The following is an 18,360-nucleotide window of genomic DNA, read 5'->3' as shown; positions in this document are numbered from 1 at the left end:
CGATGGGCTCGGTCGGTCGGAGCCGAGCTTAATCCTGGAAGAGCCAGCGCCTGAGGCATGCGGGAACCTACCCCTCACAACTCCCTCGCAAGCTGTTGGGTTTTGGTTTTGTTGGGGTTTTGGGGGTTTGTTTGGGGTTGGTTTTTTTTTCCTCCTTAAGAAGCTACAGTCCCACAATTAAAAGACTTAAAAGTCCGTGGAAGTTCACAGAAAAAAATCCGCCCCGAACAAACAAACAAACACAAAAAGCCAAGAAATAAAGAGGCATTTTCTGCCAGTCCTTCAGGCTGCAGCCGGCACGGCCTCGGGTGCAGGCGGGGCTCCACAGCGGGGACAGGGACCAGCCGCGCCCGGCCCGGCTCAGCACCTGCCCGAGCCGAGCTCGGGGCGCCCGCCGGCCCCCAGCGCTCAGCCCTCAGCCCCGCGCCGCCCGGCTTCCCACACACACCTGCTCCCTGGGACGGCCGTTGGGGGGGGGGGGTGTGGAATTAAACAGCCCTAAAAATAAAATCAGACACGCGCCGAAGCCCCCACGCCCCGCGGCGAGACCGTCCGCCCCGCAGCGGGGGAAAAAACAAGGCAAGAAACGACACAAGCACTGCGCGTACGGCTACACCCGCCTCACCCGCCGCCAGCTTGTGACGGCCTCCAGCGAGGCGCCCCCCGCCCGCCGGGAGGCCTCGCCTCCCCTTCCCCGCCCCGCCGCCCCCGGCGCCCCGCCGAGACCCCCGAGGCCGGAGTGGGGGCCGTGCTGCCGCCCCCGACCCGCCCGGACGGTAGCGCCGCAGCTCCCTCACCTCAAGCGCCGGTGTGTGGTTCCGTGAGGCGGGCCGGGGCGGCGCGGCGCGGCGGGCCGCGGTCCAGGCCCCGCCCGCGGGCCGGCTCCTCCCGCCCGTCCGGAGGGCCGAGGCGGCGGAGGCCGCTCGGTGTGCGCCCTGCGCGTCCTCCCCAGCCTGCCCGCGGGCCGGCGTCCCCGTGGCCCCGGCTGCCTCTCCTTGTCCTTTGCCGCCTCTTGCCCTGTGCTTGCGAGCGCTCTGGGGACTCCGTGGGGGCCCAGGGCAGGTGAGCGGCTGGTGGTTGGGGGTCTGGGGTCCCCAGGAGACGTGGCTGCGAGGGGTCGTGAAGGGCTGCGTGCTGCTTCGATGTGCGAGGCCGTGGTGGCCCACTGAAGTGTGACAGCACCTGTTGGCCCGTTTTTGGCAGGAGGGATTCTGCCTCCGTGGCCAGCTGGCCGTTTGGGGCTGAGCCCGTCAGCCTGGACCGAAGGGTGACCATCCGCCACGTGCTCGCTGCCTTACCTCTCGTTTCATTTCTCCAGGATTGCGCTTATTCGTCGCATGTGAGCTCCCAGTGCTGCTTCTCACGTAAAACTGCTTTTGGGCTGGCCACCCGGATGCACGTATGCCCTAAGCAAAACAACACAAGAACTGCCACTGCAGCATCTGCCTGGGCACCCCCATCTATGCTGAGAAGGCTGAAAATCCAAGTTGTTAATTCTCCCATCACTTACTTTCCATGTTTAAGTTTTGCAGGCCTCAGTGAGGTATTGAGGAGGAGGGCAGTGAGGAAGGCTATAAATCGGTGCAGATGAGTGAAGGGAACTTCCCAGAAGGGAAGCTGGGAGAACGAATATGCAAAGATTTCCTGCTGAAGAAAGTGGGGGGTTGGGAGGACCTCATCTGCAACACTGCTGCATTCAAGGGAATGTCGCTTCTACAGGGGCCTGAGCTCTTCTCAGGGAGCAGGGTGCTGGGGCTGTACCCCTGCCACGCAACCTAAGGCTGCACGGGTGGCTGTCCCTGCTCATGAATGGTTACAAACCCTTAGCGTCTGCTCAGGACCTTTTTATTCCTGGTAGAATAGACTACTCCCAAGCTACACAAGATGAGTGCGTAATAGCTGTGCATTTATAGCTGTAATTACTGATGTCGGATACGCTGACTCATGCAAGTTGAATTCCAAGTGCAGAAGGAACTATTGTATGTGTGCGTGTGAAAGAAATCACATAGCATTTCAACGTGCTACTTCCATTTTGTTCCGTTTTGATCAAGGTCCTTACTTCACTGCGGTTTTTATCTGCAATGGTATTTATAACAAACGATAGCAGAGCAACTACTTCACACGTTTACTCAAATCAATGTGCAATAGTCACACCACTTAAATGATGATGGCCTCCTTAGGTCAGAGCTGCAAGAGAGATCTCTGGTAAACTAGCTTCTGATCTCATCCCCTGATGCTTCAATTCTGCTTTTCACACCAGTAGAAGTACAGTGGCTCATATACACCGCAGTCAGATGTGCCATCTGGCTCAGCTCTGAACCTTTAGAGTGGATGACACTTTCTTAATGTATTCAAAATCTGCAGCATTAACTAGCTTGTGGTGATACAAGTATTTGGAAGATGACAGAGAATAATCTAATACCATCAGGGCTTCTCAAAATTTCCTTTCAGATATTTAAGGTGGACTGCTTCACGTTACATTTCACCTCAACCAGCAAGACCGAACTGTTTTACAGAACTCTTGCCAAGGAAGTTTTAAGAACTGCACATAGCAGTGACACTGGTTATACGTGGCGAACAGGCAACACCAAGTCCCAGGCCCAAGAGGAAGAGCAGACAGAACCCCTGATTCCTCTTCCTGCAAAAAAGCATCCTACAGTAAGAGAGAGTTTCTTCCTTCTTTCTTCTTTGTGCTGAACCAAACAGGTACCTGAATGTGTTTTTTCGACTCACTGTCATCGGGGGAATTTAAAACTGAGAGAGAGGTTCTGATTGCTTAAAGAATCACCTCCAATTGTATTAGCAACAGAAAAATGTTTTAATAGAAATTTGTATAAAAATGTGACTTCACAGAATTCATTGGCAAGGTTCACTCTGTTACTTAGTACATGGATAAAATGACCCTCCCATTGAATCACGAGGTTCAGAGAAGACCCCCTTGCTTTCTAAACTCCTGTCGGAGTGTAGGTGCAGCTGGATTGACTCCTAGTCCCAGACCTGGTCAACGGTTTATATCTAAAGGAATTATGAGTGCAATAGCAGCCTAAAATTCATTCACAGTTGAATAAAAATCACAACAGGAATTTAAGTATAAATTTGAAAGTAATAACTTATATCTTATAATGTACTTGCTATAACTTACTTAATATCTTATAACATACTTGCTATAACTTACTGATAACTTATAATGTACCTACCATAACTTACTTGCTATAGACAATTCAGGTTAGGACACATGCATGCATAAAGACACTAAGAGAAATACACATAAGAGAGTAAAAGAGAGAGAAAAGGAGGTATACCTGTTAAAAATTCGCCTCGAGGTCAGTGAAAATATTCACGTCAAATGCTTTGGCATTTGTCTCAACAGGCGAAGGCTCGAGCCTCAAGGAGGAAGAGAATCAGCACAGGTGATGTCGGCTTTCGGTGGCAGACCTCCAATTTTCACAAACAGGAAGGATTGTGAGCTCTGAGAGGCATCCCACTCAGAGGGAGATGCTGGTTGGAGCCCGCTGTGGTCCAGGAGAGCTCAAAGAGCCTCACTTAGTGCTGCTGTTTATAGGTTCAGGAGATGACTGGCTTTCATCATTAACAAATTTCTAGAATCCCAGCTGTGCTGGAAAATTCTGAGACTGTTTAAGAATAACTCAAAACGTAGATACGGGATGCTGCAAGACTGTCAGGGGAGGATTGTAATGTCTCAAGGTTGTTATGAGAAAGCACTGGCTGCAGGTTGTTATTAGAACTGGCTATCTCTACTCCTGCCCCCGCACCTTTGCCGAACAGTAGGGGTCCTTGAGATGCACAGTGTATCTCCCTGTCTTAGCTGTGTAAGAGTTCCTTGCACAGTCAAGGGTTGCTTAACTGCCCAGCTCATTACACTTATGCTAAGGCCTAGCAAGCCTTCCCGAGTTTGTAAGTCAGCCTGGAGAGGGGGAAGGAAATGCACCACCACACTCATGCATGCACTCAGTAACAGTGCTATATGATGTAAGAAAACTGTCAGTAAATGACAAGTTATGAATCTCAATGACCTTTTTCTTCTCCTCACACTGCCAGGGTGGCAGCTAAGTGCCCTGGGGTCTGACAGCAGCATCCTGCACAGATACACAAAAACCAGCCTGATAAGAGTTGCAACTAGGTGTGGTAGTAGATTGCTCCTTACAATCTAATTTTCTGCAATTATAATTTTGGTAGATTGCCCTGCACTGAATTCCATGCTAGTACTTTATGCTGCTTACATCACATGAGCTAGCGAGGAAACTGCAGGAAACTGGAGCCATAAGTGGTAGTCCAACACATTTTTCACATTCATGTGATCACTCTTTGATGGGATTGATGGTGATGTTTGTCATAACCCAACCACCCTGAGGGGTCATGTGTTGGTAAAGGTTCAGGCTGTCAGGCAGGTCTGGATCACAACAGTGCCCAGATCCACCTGCAACTGCCTTACTTCCACACAACTGTTTAGAGTGGGTTTATGTGCAATAACAGACCAATGACTGTAAGACAATGTTTGCAAACAGGAGATAAAAGTACCCATTGAGCTCCAACAGGGAGGGAATTAAACCAATCAAATATCACAATTGCCAATGTATGTATACTTTATTAAGCATCTAAATACTCACTAATGCTTGCTATGTTGGATTTAACAGATTTAACTCTATTCAATAACCATTGATAAAGACAGTTATGCATTCAATGGTGATAAGAATAATGATAATATAAATAACACTCACGAGTGCAATTATGGTGATTGGCAACGTCATACAGTCAAGCATCCCTGGCCAAGAGGATGTCACCACATTAGTGAGATCCTCCACTGGCTCTATCCTAAAGTCAGCTTTTAGAGAGTTGCTTTACCTACGCATAATTACTTGTAGCTGTGATCCAAAAGCAAGCCACAAGCCACAGGCCTGCTTCCGTAAAAGTATGTCAAGTTCTGTAAAGCAAGTCAGTTTCCATCCTTCAGAGTCAGGCATCTGCTGTGGCAAGAGGCTTGTGGTTTCTTGTTAGTGATGTTTACAAAGCCAGGGGTGGGGGGGGTGGGGGGTGGGAGGGAGTGGGTTGGGGGGTGTGTCAGTCACAGTCGGTCACCACAATGCTTATGTAGAGGACATTTATGTTCAGGGCTTCAAAATATTAAAACATCTCACAGACTGTATTTCTTCCACAAAATATCTGAGATGAGAGAAATACTATTATTTACTTTTATAAATAGGTGACCAAAGACATGTATTGGCAATACACAAAAGTCAGTTTTAAGACTTGTAGTTCCAGATCAAAAGCATTGTGGCAGAGTGATGATCTGGTATAAACTCACTTTGCTGGTTCAGACTCCTTCAGACAGTTTATATGAATTAGCTTTATACTGATGAGTTTTTTACCTTTCCTTCCTCATCAGCTTACATTCTTGACTGTGTAGGGAGAAGTGTGATTGTGTGCCATTGTGAGCCAGAACAAGTTTATGCTACTGGGAGAGCCAGTGGTGCTCAAGTCCAGGATGAATTTTGCTGGAACCATCAGCAGTTGCAGCTGGATCAATTTGCCAATGCAGAACATTTAACATTTTTATTGCATCTTCACATTGTCAAAGCATTTGCATAAGGATGGCCGTGTAGAGTGCTCAGTCACTGCTGGATACTTACATGAGTTCCAGTTGTCTCTAACAGAGGAGTGAGATTGGGTGATTAAAGTAATTTTTTGTCTTGAAATCCATAAGCCATTGCTGATTTGAGCTACTGAGTAAGTTCAGCATAGAGTCCAGCATCATGCACAGATAGTACTTTAGGCCCCCATCAGTAATTTCATTTTTATGCTCCTTTGGTTTTACATATCCACTAACCATGGACCAATTTTCTGAAGGAAAGTTGCACATAGGAAGATACACTTTCCTCAGCATTCACAAAAAACCAAAACAATAAAACAAAAACCCCGAAGCAAAAAAAACTAAGAAAGGATTTCTAGAAATCTGAAAATGCAATAAGAGGCACCTTAGAGCCTTCTGAGTAACAATGGGTAACAAAGCCTTTTGCATCAAAAGCCTTCCTCTAGATCATGACTTATGCAGGAGTTAAAACGCAACATGCTGTTTCAAGACTGACAATTCTGTGATATGTTAATTTGGAGAGGGTTTTTTTTCTAGAAATATATAGAACTACAAAGAGTTCTATTTCGCTCTCCTATGTTCCTCTCCCATCATGTCTTTGAAGAGTATGCAAGGTTATATTAAAAAACCCCCACTGTTTTCCAGTTCTGATTTGATCGGCTTATGAAAATAATAAAAAAAGGATATATATTAAAATAATGTTAAGCATGTTCCTTAAGGATGCACTTTACAGGAAATTAAGATTTATTGGACCCTTATATTTGTCTGAATATTCAAGGGCAGTTTCTCCTTTCTGTCTAGTAATTGCAGATATCTTAAACTTCTTATATTCTTTTTACCTTCAAGGAGATATGAGCTATGGCATATCAGCATGTCAACACTAAGCCTGAATTTTGTTTGCTGAAACAAGGGCAGGAGAGAAGGCCTTATAAAAGGGCCCTGAATGCTTTTAAGAAAGCAGTCCTTTTTCAGTTTGGATTACCAGGATTTCTGATGACTGCTTTCCAGAAGAGTGTAAGTCTTTGGCATCTAAGAACTGATTGCTCATTACCCACCCCCACCCCCACCCTTTCTTTTTTTTTTGCTCCATAAGCAATGGAGATAACTGAGCAGAACCAGTCACTCTAGAAATCAGAGAGCTCTTCATACAGATACTCACATGACCCATAATAATTCAGACATTTTTCTACAAATTAGCAAATCAGTCATCTTCATCCCTGCCTTAGAGCAAAACAGTGGTCTTTGTACTGTTGATATTATTATTCTGAACAGAACAGGTGCACTTTTCTGGAACCAATGACATATGGGAAACTGTCTCCTCCGTGAATCTCTTCCTGCAGACCAGCCAAGTTTACAAATGAATTCAGTCTTTCTGGATTCCTCATCCATGACTGCGTCCTCTTAGCCACCCATATATCCTTGCACTTGTCCTAGTTAGTGAACAGTTCTGCGATAAGCTGGGTTTCTTTGGTTGTTCTTTTAACTATGACGCTGCAAAGCATGTGTGTATGGTGCTGACAATGTGTGAGACAGGACTTCCAGTCTCAGTGTTGCCATTATTTCCTGGTTTTTTTAAGACAATTACATAATCTAAGCCAGGTCCACAAGGGAAATTGCATGTAAGAGAAAAGAAGTTGTAAAAACTTCTTTAAAAGTGAAGGAGGGAGAAGCATCTGGGTGAGTTAAAATGCCAGCACTGCCAACCAGAAAGCATGGAAAGTTCTGGCAGGTAATTAATTAAATTAAGTTTTGCCACACGTTTACTTGAAAACTGAGCAGTGTTGAGCTCTCCTAGCTGTCAAAAACTAGATGACATTGATTCTTTTTCCCAGTTTAGGACATGTATCTGAAGTAATCTAATCCCTAGGAAGAACAGTCTGTGGTGGTGCATTTCTTCCCCCTCTCGGGGCCAATCTATGAACTCAGGAAGTCTCATTAGGCCTTAGCGTAAGTGTAATGAATTGGGCGGTTAAGCGTCCATTGACCGTACCAGGAACTCTGGTACAATATAAACTGTTGACCAAGTCTGGGACTAGGAATTGGCCCAGCTGCACCTAGACTCCGACAGGAGTTTAGAAAGCAAAGAGATCTTCTCTGAACCTTGTGACTCAACAGGAGGGTCTCCCCTACCTTTTTACATTCCTGATCTCTGTACAAATCATCAGAAATCAATTCTAACTTGATTTTCATTTGCTTGTTTCCCTTTTACACTATTGTGTCTTTGGTCTCTGTATACATAGTTTTAGTTTGATTCTGACTTAATTTTCCTGTGTGTGTTTCACCCATGTATTAAGTAATAGAGTGAATCTTGCTATGGAATTCTGTGAAGTCATGCTTTTATAAATTCCTATTAAATTATTTTTGCTAATACCCTTGAAGGTGATTCTTTAAGCGGTCCAAACCACTCCATTTTGTGATACATGGAGAAATTCTAAACCAGTTTTTTCCTGTTGAGTTTACTGCTTAGAGGATATAGATGCAAACTGGTGCAAAATCTTCAGAGGAGGGGAAGAAATTAGTAAAATGTTAGAGTAAATGTTGTCTGAACATTTTTATTGACTACTCTTCTAGTTTCATACCATTTAAAATAACATTGCAATGACTGTAGAAATGTCATTTTATCTAAAAGGATGATTTGAACTCACGCTTTTAAAGAAGCATGAGATTTAAATTGAGATTACATTTATAAATGTTTTACATACTCACTAATGATACACTCATTAATTTACAATAAGCTGTGTTACTGGAGTATAAGAATTCTGCTTCATATCTGAAGCAACCTGGAAAATGAAAATTCCATTTGAACACAAACTACTATAAATGTTTGCATCTTTAAATTCTACAAAAGCAATAATTACACAAAACAAATGAAAATGAAGGTACTAGCATGTTGCATGCACCCTGCAGACTTCTGCTGGCTTTTGTGGATTTCTCCTTCTCAAAGCTATGCCTTCTTTTTGAGATACTGAATCAAAGTACACTCTGGTCTGAGTGTATGCCTCAGGTTTCTCTAACAATAGAGTATAAAATCTCCCAGTTCACTGGCTGAGCAAGATTGTCATTCAGGGAAATCAAATGCCAGTGCAACATCTTCCATGTAGAGAGATGCCTTCTCCCATGCTGGGGATTCTGTCCCTTCTGATAATGAACCATTTGTTCCCAAGTCTTTCAGTGCTGTTTTGTTTTTCCTTTTAAAGAGTATCTCACCTTTAGAGAAAAAATGTACTCAGGATTCATGTCAGGGAATTTGACCATGAGGTGCAAACCCCAATTTTCAATGGGTTTTGGTGCCATTTTACTGATAAAATCCTGCTCTTGAAGAGCTGTGCACATGGGTGTATAGCTCTGCTCACATACATCACTGGGGAGGAGAAAATTTGGTTTCTAAGAGTATTCAGAAGAGCATTACTCATGTATCAGTGTGATATCTTACTATTTCAAAACAAGAAATTGTATCTGGCTTTTGCATATGCAGACAGTTACATGAAAGTTTTATTCCACTCATTTCAGAAATCTTTTCAAAGTGTGGGTTGTGACCAGTTAGTATCAGGTCAAGAAAACATGGTTTTATTCGCTAGCTAAACAGGAGCTCTAAACCCTGAAAAACCTCTCTGATAGATGGAGGCAGAGACCAAGTCCACATGTTTTTTTCCAGACACATTTGTTTATAACTGCACAGGAACAGAGTTCCAGTGTATTTCTCTTTCTATTATAGTATCACCTCATCATAGAGAGAAGCAAATGCCAGTACGTACTATTCTTGTGGTAAAGCTAGCTGCTATGGGCTGTCTATATGGCACAGTGCAGTGCTATGCAAATATACTGAAGGCAACTCTGGTACCAGATACAACAGAGTTGCACTAGCACTTAATTAGCCCAGCCAAAGGGCGATACTAACATAGTTACACAGCTAGGGCTCCAAAAGCAATGTATTTCAGCACTTTCTCTACATGGTGATAATTAGGCAGACTGTGACTTTCTAACACTGCATGAGATACTGCATTAGGCTGTGTGAGAGATCAAGCAAATGTTCTGTAGTTACAAACTGCTGCTTCTAAGTCTGACGTGAGTAAGCGTGCACTACTGTGAATTTTCTATTAGTGGAAAATGCTAAAAAAAGTTTTAGTAATTGTTCCCAGTCAGAAAAGAAAGAATGAAATAATAAGCATAACAGAGAACAAACAAAAGGAGGAGCACACAAACCAGAAGCTTGTAAGATGTTGAGAATTCCTTCTTCTCCTCTGCCTTCAAAATCCAACATATTCAGGAGAATTTCTTTTGGAGTGTCTGAATCTTCTTGTGACTCCATCCTGAGAAAGGTATATCTGGAAAACCTTTAATAACAGAGAAGCAACACATCTATCATGATGCTTCAAGTGTTCTGTCCCTCAGTGAGCTCTCTGCATTCAGATCTCGATGTCTGAACAGAAGACTGTCAAAGGTAATGAGACACTGTGCTGAAGAAGAGATGTCCTTATACAGAGTCATCAAAGAGCTGTAAAGTTTTCACTGTATGTTCTTGAGTTGCACATATGACATAATTGCTAGCATTTATCATACTTCCAACTGGGATATCTCCTGAAAACACTGCTATATAGGATAATGTTAGAAGAAATTTTTTCTTTAACCCACTAGTTTTGCTATAGATAATGGTGTCATTTCTGACTCAACATTTCTGCTGAGCTTCTCTATGTTATCACTGTATATTGGTATTCAAATGTTATTTAGGAACAACTTTAAGAGAAAAAACAAGTAGCTAGTTTTTGATTGCATTGTAACCTGTAGAAAGATTCCAATCTTGTTTCCCTTCATGGCTATTCATTACACTCATGACTGCAATTCATCTGTTTGTATCCTAAAATTGAAGAAGAATTTGAAGAAAAGGCCAGGAAAATTTGATAACGAATAGGTCTGCTTGTCTATAAAAGCTGGATGCCCTTCACCTGAAAACACCTGGCTATTAAGGAACCAGTATCTGCTCCATTTATTGCAGAGATAAGAGAGAAAAAATATGATAGGATCACATTCCTGTTAGTGCTCTTGCTTTCCAAACTTCATTTGAGTTCTTCTTTATGGATTAAAAGAAAAGCTGTCTTCATTTGATGTGAATTATACCATCAGGAGAAAAGAGCTGCCAGGGCAGTAGGAGACAAGTAATTTTTAAGAAAATCTGTAAGGAACAGAAAACCTGTTTCTTTCACCTATACGTATGTTCGAGGTGTCTGACTTTCTTAAGCTACACAGAACTAAAATAACAGAGCTCTCTTACTTGCTACTGGCTTGGTTATAGTAGTTAATGTCTTTTTGGTAGGGTTTTCACCTTTCTACTCAGTATTCCCTGTAAGTACATGTATAGGCTCAGCCAAATGAGAATTGAGGTGTCCGTACATACCTCAGGGCAAGGTTATTTTGCTCCAGAAATTCTTTGCTAACTAAGTGACTAATTGTCACTGAGTTCTGTTAGCAATGAAAGGGCCATTTCTGCTTCACACCAAGATATGATGACCTTGAATCTTCATCGGTATGGTTGATTTCCCATCTGTTTATACAGCCCCACTAACTTGCTGTGGGCTTCTCACAGAGATACAGGCTCTAACCCCATGCATGGAATTGCAGGAATACTTCAGATAATATTTATAATTTTCCAGGAGGAATATGATTGTCATTATGATCAAATAGCCAGTATTATTAATTATAGTAATCTTGCACAATCAAGATCAATCCAAACTTTGCTATTGAGCTGCTAATACATTGCTAAAGCCTAAATTTGCAAGAGCTTTTGTACATGAGTAGTCTCAAAGATATTCTTTTTCCAGTGGGGTGAAGTCAGATTCCTACAGTGGACAAGCAGGGGGAGAAGCACGCTTGAATTCCAGCTGGTATCTCAGTACAGGTCTCATAGCTATATCACTTGCTTGGATAAACCACAGTGAATATATTACCTGTATTCAGTGAGTCTGAGGTAATGTTGAGGTTCTCATCATATGTGCCTCTGGACTCTTGAAGTTTCTCTCTTAAATTGTGACTCCTTTTATGAAACAGAAAATGGATTAATCTTTGTAGTTGTTGCAGGCAAAAGACAAGTCTTTGAAACAAAACCACAGTCCCACTCCCACATACAAAGCACTGAAGAATTAATGGTCAGTAGAAATACTTCAAAAGATGTACATAAAGCCTTGAAAAACTTACATCACTGTGTCTTTTTTCATGTATGTCATCAATATTTTAGTTTTTGCAATTATTTCCATTTTTATTCTTTTTTCTATTCTTAATGTTCATTATTTTTTCAGTTGATTCCTGTATTCTCCTCAGTTTCTCCTTGCATGCTATTTTTCACTGTAAATACTTAACCAGATATTTCAATTTTGTTTTGATTTGTGGAAATACAATCTCTCAAAGCTAGGTGTTGTGGATTCCTGCAACTTTTGCCTATTCTTCTAAGAAACACACATATTCTATTCTCTAGTAGGTTAAAAATGTGCAAGTTTATTTGTTTTACTTAAACTTCATAAACTGTGTTGGCTTTCTGGGTGGTGCAGTGATTAACAGCAAAATAGGAACTAGCCAGGGACTTTTTCATAGTGACTGCCTTCTTTGAATGTTGCACTTAGAAACACTTCCTGTCAGTATTTCACTTTCCCACTTAAAGTGATGTTAATAATCAGAAGCTAAAATGCTTATTACTTTTACTATTAAAAAGGGGTTGCCAGCTTCCACTTAAGAAAAGACCTACAAAATTATCTTAAAATTCCTGCTGCTAAATGCCAGGCACTCTCTAAAAGCTGAAATTTATGCAAGCAGAGAACTTCCTTGCCCGAAGAGCTGCAAAGCCAAGTTGCAATGATGCAGCACGCTTGTTCTTCCCAAAGGTAAAGAGAAGAGAACTTGCAGTGCTTTATTACTTGAAACATCATGACCTGGAATTCAACAATGTGCAGCTTTCCATACATAGGGTTGCTAAATCTGTAGTATTATATATGTACATAAAAAGATGTCACAATTTTTTTTTTGTTTAGGTTACAGATCATCATGTTACTCTGGTTTGGTGTTCATTCAGATGGGACAATGAGTCCAAACTGATCATTTAACCTTTGGGGATGTACTTAACATTATGTTAGGTTCTTCAGCATTGTTGCTTGTGTTCCCAGAGCTCTAGAGAAATTTTGAGATGCTTAACCCTGAAATAATTAAAAACATTAGACAAAGCAGTTAGCATGTTTAAAAATAGGTGTTTTCTTATTGTGGAGATCTAATCAATAAATTGTATACCCAAGTGCCCCATGTGAAATCCATCAGAAACCTGATTATTTTAAATCCAGTCTTTAAGTCTATAAATGAATATCAGTGTGATAGCTGAAAGATGCTTGCCAGGCAATGAAAAACAGGGTGTGGAGTTGGTGTTTTTTTTCCTGAAGTTATAAGTTAGTTAACTTCTTTTTGGTCAATGTTCCCATAGACTGAAATTCCACATGTACTTACCCTTAAGTTAGTAGCTACTTAATACTAAGGCTGGTCTTTTCAGGGAAGGGATGAGGTATTTCACTCAGTTCTGTAGTGGTAAAGGCAACAGGAATTTAGTCTTGTTTGTTGTCTCCAAATTTACTACAGTGTGATTCAGAGCATCAATTTTTTTAATATATTTTCAGGCTACTCCAAATTATAATTTCAATTTATGTTTCTTAAGATAGCACTGCCCCTGTTGCTGATGGTTTCATGTCTGGCAATCAACAAGATGACATCCATTCCCATGCCAAATGAAAAGGTCAAAAAGAAGTTATATACAGCATATTTGTTATCATGAACTACCTGCAATTCTTCCCACTGTGAATCTAGTGGTAAATATTTAATCTGTTACTATCCACCCCCAAAACTATGCTTTTTATTTATTAAATATAGTAATTTCTTAAATATTTTTTGGTAGTCCTATAGCACAGGAAGTCGATAAAACCTTACTGCAAACACTTAGCTGAAGGTAAAAAAAAATAGCCAGAGTCAGAGCATTGTCATAAACTTTTATTTATGAGCATTTTGTGTTTCAAAAGTAATTGCTGAAGTAAGCAATGGCTTAAGTGCTTTGGATTGTTTCTTTGACCTTGTTATAACAAGTCAAGTATATAACCTAACTTGTTATTAGTTATTTCACTTTCACAGTGATAGTGAAATTACGATTCTCATTTGTAAACTCCCCCTCTTAACTGTGTTTGAATTGCATCACCATGTTAAATAAAAACATTGCTTTCTCATACCCACAGTGCAATATGACACGTTTTGAGTCAGCAATTTGTTTGGTGGATAGAACGATTTTGGTGACAATTCACATTTGGCACACTGGCAGATTCTTAGACAGTGTGGCTCAATGAATCAGTGTCTTGCAAGCTTTTCAGCAAATGTCTAAGGGAGTGGGACTGGAGTTATGTCATGTGCCACAGCATTTATTGCACAGCAGAAAGAACATTTTTTTTTTTTTTTTTTTTAAAAAAAGAATGATTTGGGAAGATGGAAAAGTTTACTATTCTCCTGGTAGACTTTTTCAGGCCACTAAGGATTTGGTCCTGCTGCTGTTCAAATTGATAGCAAAATTCTCAATTATTTTGGTAGGATTAAACCCAAAAGCAAGTGGAGTTCTGTAAAGCTACCAAAACCATAACATAAATGTAGGAAATACAAGCTACGATCAATTTGACCTAGGGGTTTTTTGGGTTAGTAACAGAGCACCTTGCACAAGGTTTTTTTTTATCTTTAAGACAAACCAGAGAGTCAAATGGAAAATCCAACATACAGCCTTATTATGGAATTTGTCACGGCTGAAAGTCTTGAATACAGAAATAAGGGCACTGATTACTATAAACTATAAATGCATTTTCTTCCATTCCCCAATCCTCTTCTGTGAGAGATATTAGTCATCAAATAAGTCTTTGAAGGCTAAATTTACAAGGCTGCAACTTAAGCACTCAGTAAGTTTCCATCTGATACAATTTCAGAAGAATGGTAGACCAAAATGTTTATTATTTGGTGTTTAGAACTGAAGGTACCTGCTGGCTTTACACAAACATTCAGAAGTAGAACTTTTTATTTATTCAGGAAGAAATGACGTGTTAAAGAGAGAGTCAGAGCACTGTGTACCAGTATGCCTCTGCCTTAGTGGTATCACCCCGGAGGATTTAAGTATTGTGACTAATGAATTGCTCATTTAAACTGAACAAAGGAGTAAGAGTTTGTCGTACAGTGTCTATACGGGAAGAATCAGAATAAGTACAACTACAGTCCATTCACCTAGTAATCAAAAGCTGTAATTAATTTAGGAATGGATTTGAACTACTGAGATAGAAAGAAATTACATCCCATTACTAAACCCATGACCTCATTAATTCCCAAGATTTCTGATCATTGGAATTAAGACGAAAGATGTCAAGAGATTCCACATGAGAAGGAATGTGTGTATGTTGAGGAGAGACTCTTTTTACAATTAGGTTAAGAAAAGAGCATATACACAAACATGAAGCAGTATATACATACCAATTTGGCACTGAGAAAGCCCTGAGAAAGTAAGCAGAGAGCTATAGTCTAGTTTGGGGCAAAATTCTTTTTAATTAAATCATAGCTATTAAGTCTTAAGCTGCACAACTGAAGAAGCAGAATAATGCTTGCAACTGTTCTTTCTAAACAATTTTCCATCAGTAGCCAAGTTTTCAAGAAGCAGCCTTCATTTGAGCACTTGGAGTATACAAATGTCACATAAGTATAGTTAGAAAGGCCAGAAACAGCATCATCCCCATATTGTCTCTATCAAAGTGCAGAAGTGACAGAGTACACACGGCAAGCAGGAAACATGTCAAGAACTTACTAGCTGCAGCAGCTGTTCTTGCAGAAGTTCAGTTTCTCTTCAGGCTAAATGCACTGTCACTATTTAAAGGAAATACTAAAGAACAAATCAGCATTTTTCCAGTGTAGCCACATGCAGTGTCACAACCACCAAAAAAGACTCTTAGTTGAACCTCCTCAACAGTCTCCTTCCTAATCAGCTTACTTTTGCCAAGTCCTTATCTGCACAAATTGTCTAAATAACTTTTTGGGAAGAAAGAAGGGCCACATCCTTTCTTCATTAAGTGTCTAACTTAAGGCAGCCATTCAAGTCTTCCAACCCTTCAAAGTGCCTCAAGAAGTGAGCTGAGGCCACCATTCTATTCCACAAGAAGCCCAGTTCTCTGTCATATGCTCCCATTACCTATCTGCTAGTCATAGGTAAAGGAGTCAGGGAAATCTGGCCTTAGGACCATATTAAAAGCTTACTCAACATATGACAAATCTTTTGACAAGCAACTCCCTTAGGCATTTTTTAAAATGTGCACACATGTTTTGTCCTTTATTACTGTTTCGTCTTCTTATAGAAAGAATGTGAAAATTGAAGTGTTTTTCATGAGTTGTTATTTAAAATAGAATTAAAGTAGCCATTTGCCTGGGTGTCAGTTTTATCCTATTGCATTATTAACCCACATTTTATAGTACTGGTCATAAATATAAAAACTGTGTTATAAACACAAGGGAAATTGACAGGTGAGGTTAGGCAAATAAATAAAAGAAAAAATAATATTAGGGAGAGCAAAAATGGAAGTAGAAGAAGATACTTGTAGACAGAAAGAAAAAGAAGTATAGGTACCTTGATAGGAAAAAATAAAAGCAGAAGCACTGTTTCTTTGTCCTTGCTATCCATGGCATAGAGCATCCATCCCACAACTCCTCAATTGCAGAGAAGCTGGGATGATTTCAGCCTGCTGTTTCATACCTCCACCACTTGGCAGGTATTATTAAGTTCAAATTAACATGACAAAGGAAAAAACCCCTTTATTTCTGAATGCCTAGGCCTCACATAGGACAAATACAGTAGCTAGGCAGATGCAAATAAATTAAGAAAATTGAAAAGGAACTAGAAAGGCTGGAATGATTGCTGCCAGTAATCTGATTAAAGGCTTGAACCCGCTCATCTTGTACATGTAAACTTGTGCCTTGACTTAGTATGAGTCTTGTCTGCATTTAAGAGCGATATGGTTATATAATTAGCCAGAATGTTAATGGTACTGATGCTATGCCCTCCCTAGTACAGAGAGAGTTTCATTCCAGCTGCATTTTGACAGCAAGGTAGTTCCCCCAGAATCCCCAACTTGCGGGCAAAGAGCTGCTCTCTTCAAAACCTGGATGAAGTTCAAATCAAGTTTAAAAACCTATTTCTCTGCTAAACTGTTTGAAGGATGTGGGAAATGTATCTCCATACTTTCATACTTTCATGTCTTTTTTTTTTCAGATACACAATGGGTTGTTATTAGGTGGCAGATGCTCGTAATGGTGTGCATGTGCAGCCCTAAGTCCTGTTTTCAGATGTGTAAAACACTATCTTTTTACAGTATCATACAGACTCTCCAGGGGATGACATGTATAAAAGGTAAACCAAGGAATTTTGAGATTGATGCTTTAGAAAAACAAAGATCAGATTTTCCTGTATGATATACTCATGGCACTCCTAGTGAAGTATAGGGAAGTTAGATGTTACATCAGAGGACAAAACCTCAAAAAATGTCTTTTTCCCTCTGCTTACAAATATAAACAAAATGAACTCATTTCAAACTGATGCCTTTTTAATCAGAGTGATATTTCAATGCTACACGTTGAGATAAACACATAATCTCATGTTTGTAATTTGGAGAAGCATGTGAAAGGGGTGAAAAGACGCTAAAATTATCCTAATTTTAATGATACAGCTTATAAATCACAGTATTTTGGTATCCAAAGAAACAACTCTGGGCTGTAACTTGTGTTTGATTTTCTTCTACCTTGCTTCTTGTGGGGTCATAAGCTGCATGCAAGACAACTATGAAGATTATATGTTTGAATGAGGAGGCCTTTACACCCTTCTTCACACAGCTGCATGGGAGTACCTAGAAGGCAATCTAGCTTATCAGAATAAACTTACCTGCCTTGGAAAAACAGAAAATATTTATGTAAATAAAGGCAGCTTTGAGATACTGAGAGCTTATATTTCTTCCCTCCCCCAGTCTTGGATAAAAATTTCAGAAGTATCCAATGCCTTACTACATTTCCCAAATGCCTAGCAAGTGTAATTGGCATAGAATAACTTCAGTAGTTGATACAGAGCTTAGTGTTCCTGAAGTATTTTGTATAACACATTTTCCAATAAATCTCATGATTGTCAAATATTAATAAGCAGGGTACTGAATGTCACAAAGCAGAGTAGCAGCTTTGCTGGCAGAGCAAATCTTTGGCAGAGAGGAGAGAATCATTTTCCTAACACAGAAAGTAACCATAGCTGGGAAATGAGCAGAGGAAAAATCCACTTTTACTCTAAATATAAGCATAATTTAATGTCCTCTGGAAAAGCAATAGACTATTATCCCAGTCATCAGGTGCAACTTATCAGCAGATGCTGTGCTACTGGTAGACTGACATAGTTTTAGATAATTTGAAAGTATTAATCTGTTTGGAGACAACATTTCTGGAATAGTACTCATGCAGTCTAGTTACCTGAACACAGAGGGACTTCTTATGAGGCCACCGAGATAATTCTATGTGCTAAGGTGTGAACTACGTTTCTAAACGCACTCCTTAAAAATCCAGTTCAAAGTCAAAACACAGCATAATTAGCTGCCACAGTCCCTGAAACAACAGCTGGGTTATGAAGGTGGTGATTCTGTAGCTTTATCTAATGCAGAGCGCCCTGGACAGTGAGACTATTAGATGGG

At 40.6% G+C, this 18,360-nt stretch overlaps 1 protein-coding gene and 1 long non-coding RNA gene across 5 annotated transcripts in view; both read right to left on the bottom strand.

Moving 5' to 3' along the window:
* Positions 1-861, bottom strand: part of PIP5K1B (phosphatidylinositol-4-phosphate 5-kinase type 1 beta) — a 121,068-nt gene extending 120,207 nt beyond the window's left edge. For 2 of the 4 annotated variants that reach the window (XM_030003492.1, XM_041120606.1), the window contains exon 1: positions 798-861. The gene's annotated coding sequence lies outside the window, so the exon portion shown is untranslated. The other 2 variants (XM_030003494.2, XM_030003491.2) reach the window with 2 other exon arrangements.
* Positions 862-8,288: 7,427 nt separating this feature from the next.
* The window catches only part of LOC115336732, a 32,228-nt gene continuing 22,156 nt past the window's right edge, over positions 8,289-18,360 (bottom strand). Inside the window, exons 3-4 of the long non-coding RNA XR_003921889.1 lie at positions 11,551-11,636; positions 8,289-9,942 (exon numbers count right to left, since the gene is read on the bottom strand). This is a non-coding gene — a long non-coding RNA (uncharacterized LOC115336732). The remainder of the gene's footprint in view (positions 9,943-11,550; positions 11,637-18,360) is intronic.

This window comes from Aquila chrysaetos, chromosome Z, assembly GCF_900496995.4.
Source record: "Aquila chrysaetos chrysaetos chromosome Z, bAquChr1.4, whole genome shotgun sequence".
Lineage (NCBI taxonomy): Eukaryota > Metazoa > Chordata > Aves > Accipitriformes > Accipitridae > Aquila > Aquila chrysaetos.
This window is presented reverse-complemented; position numbering and strand designations above follow the sequence as displayed.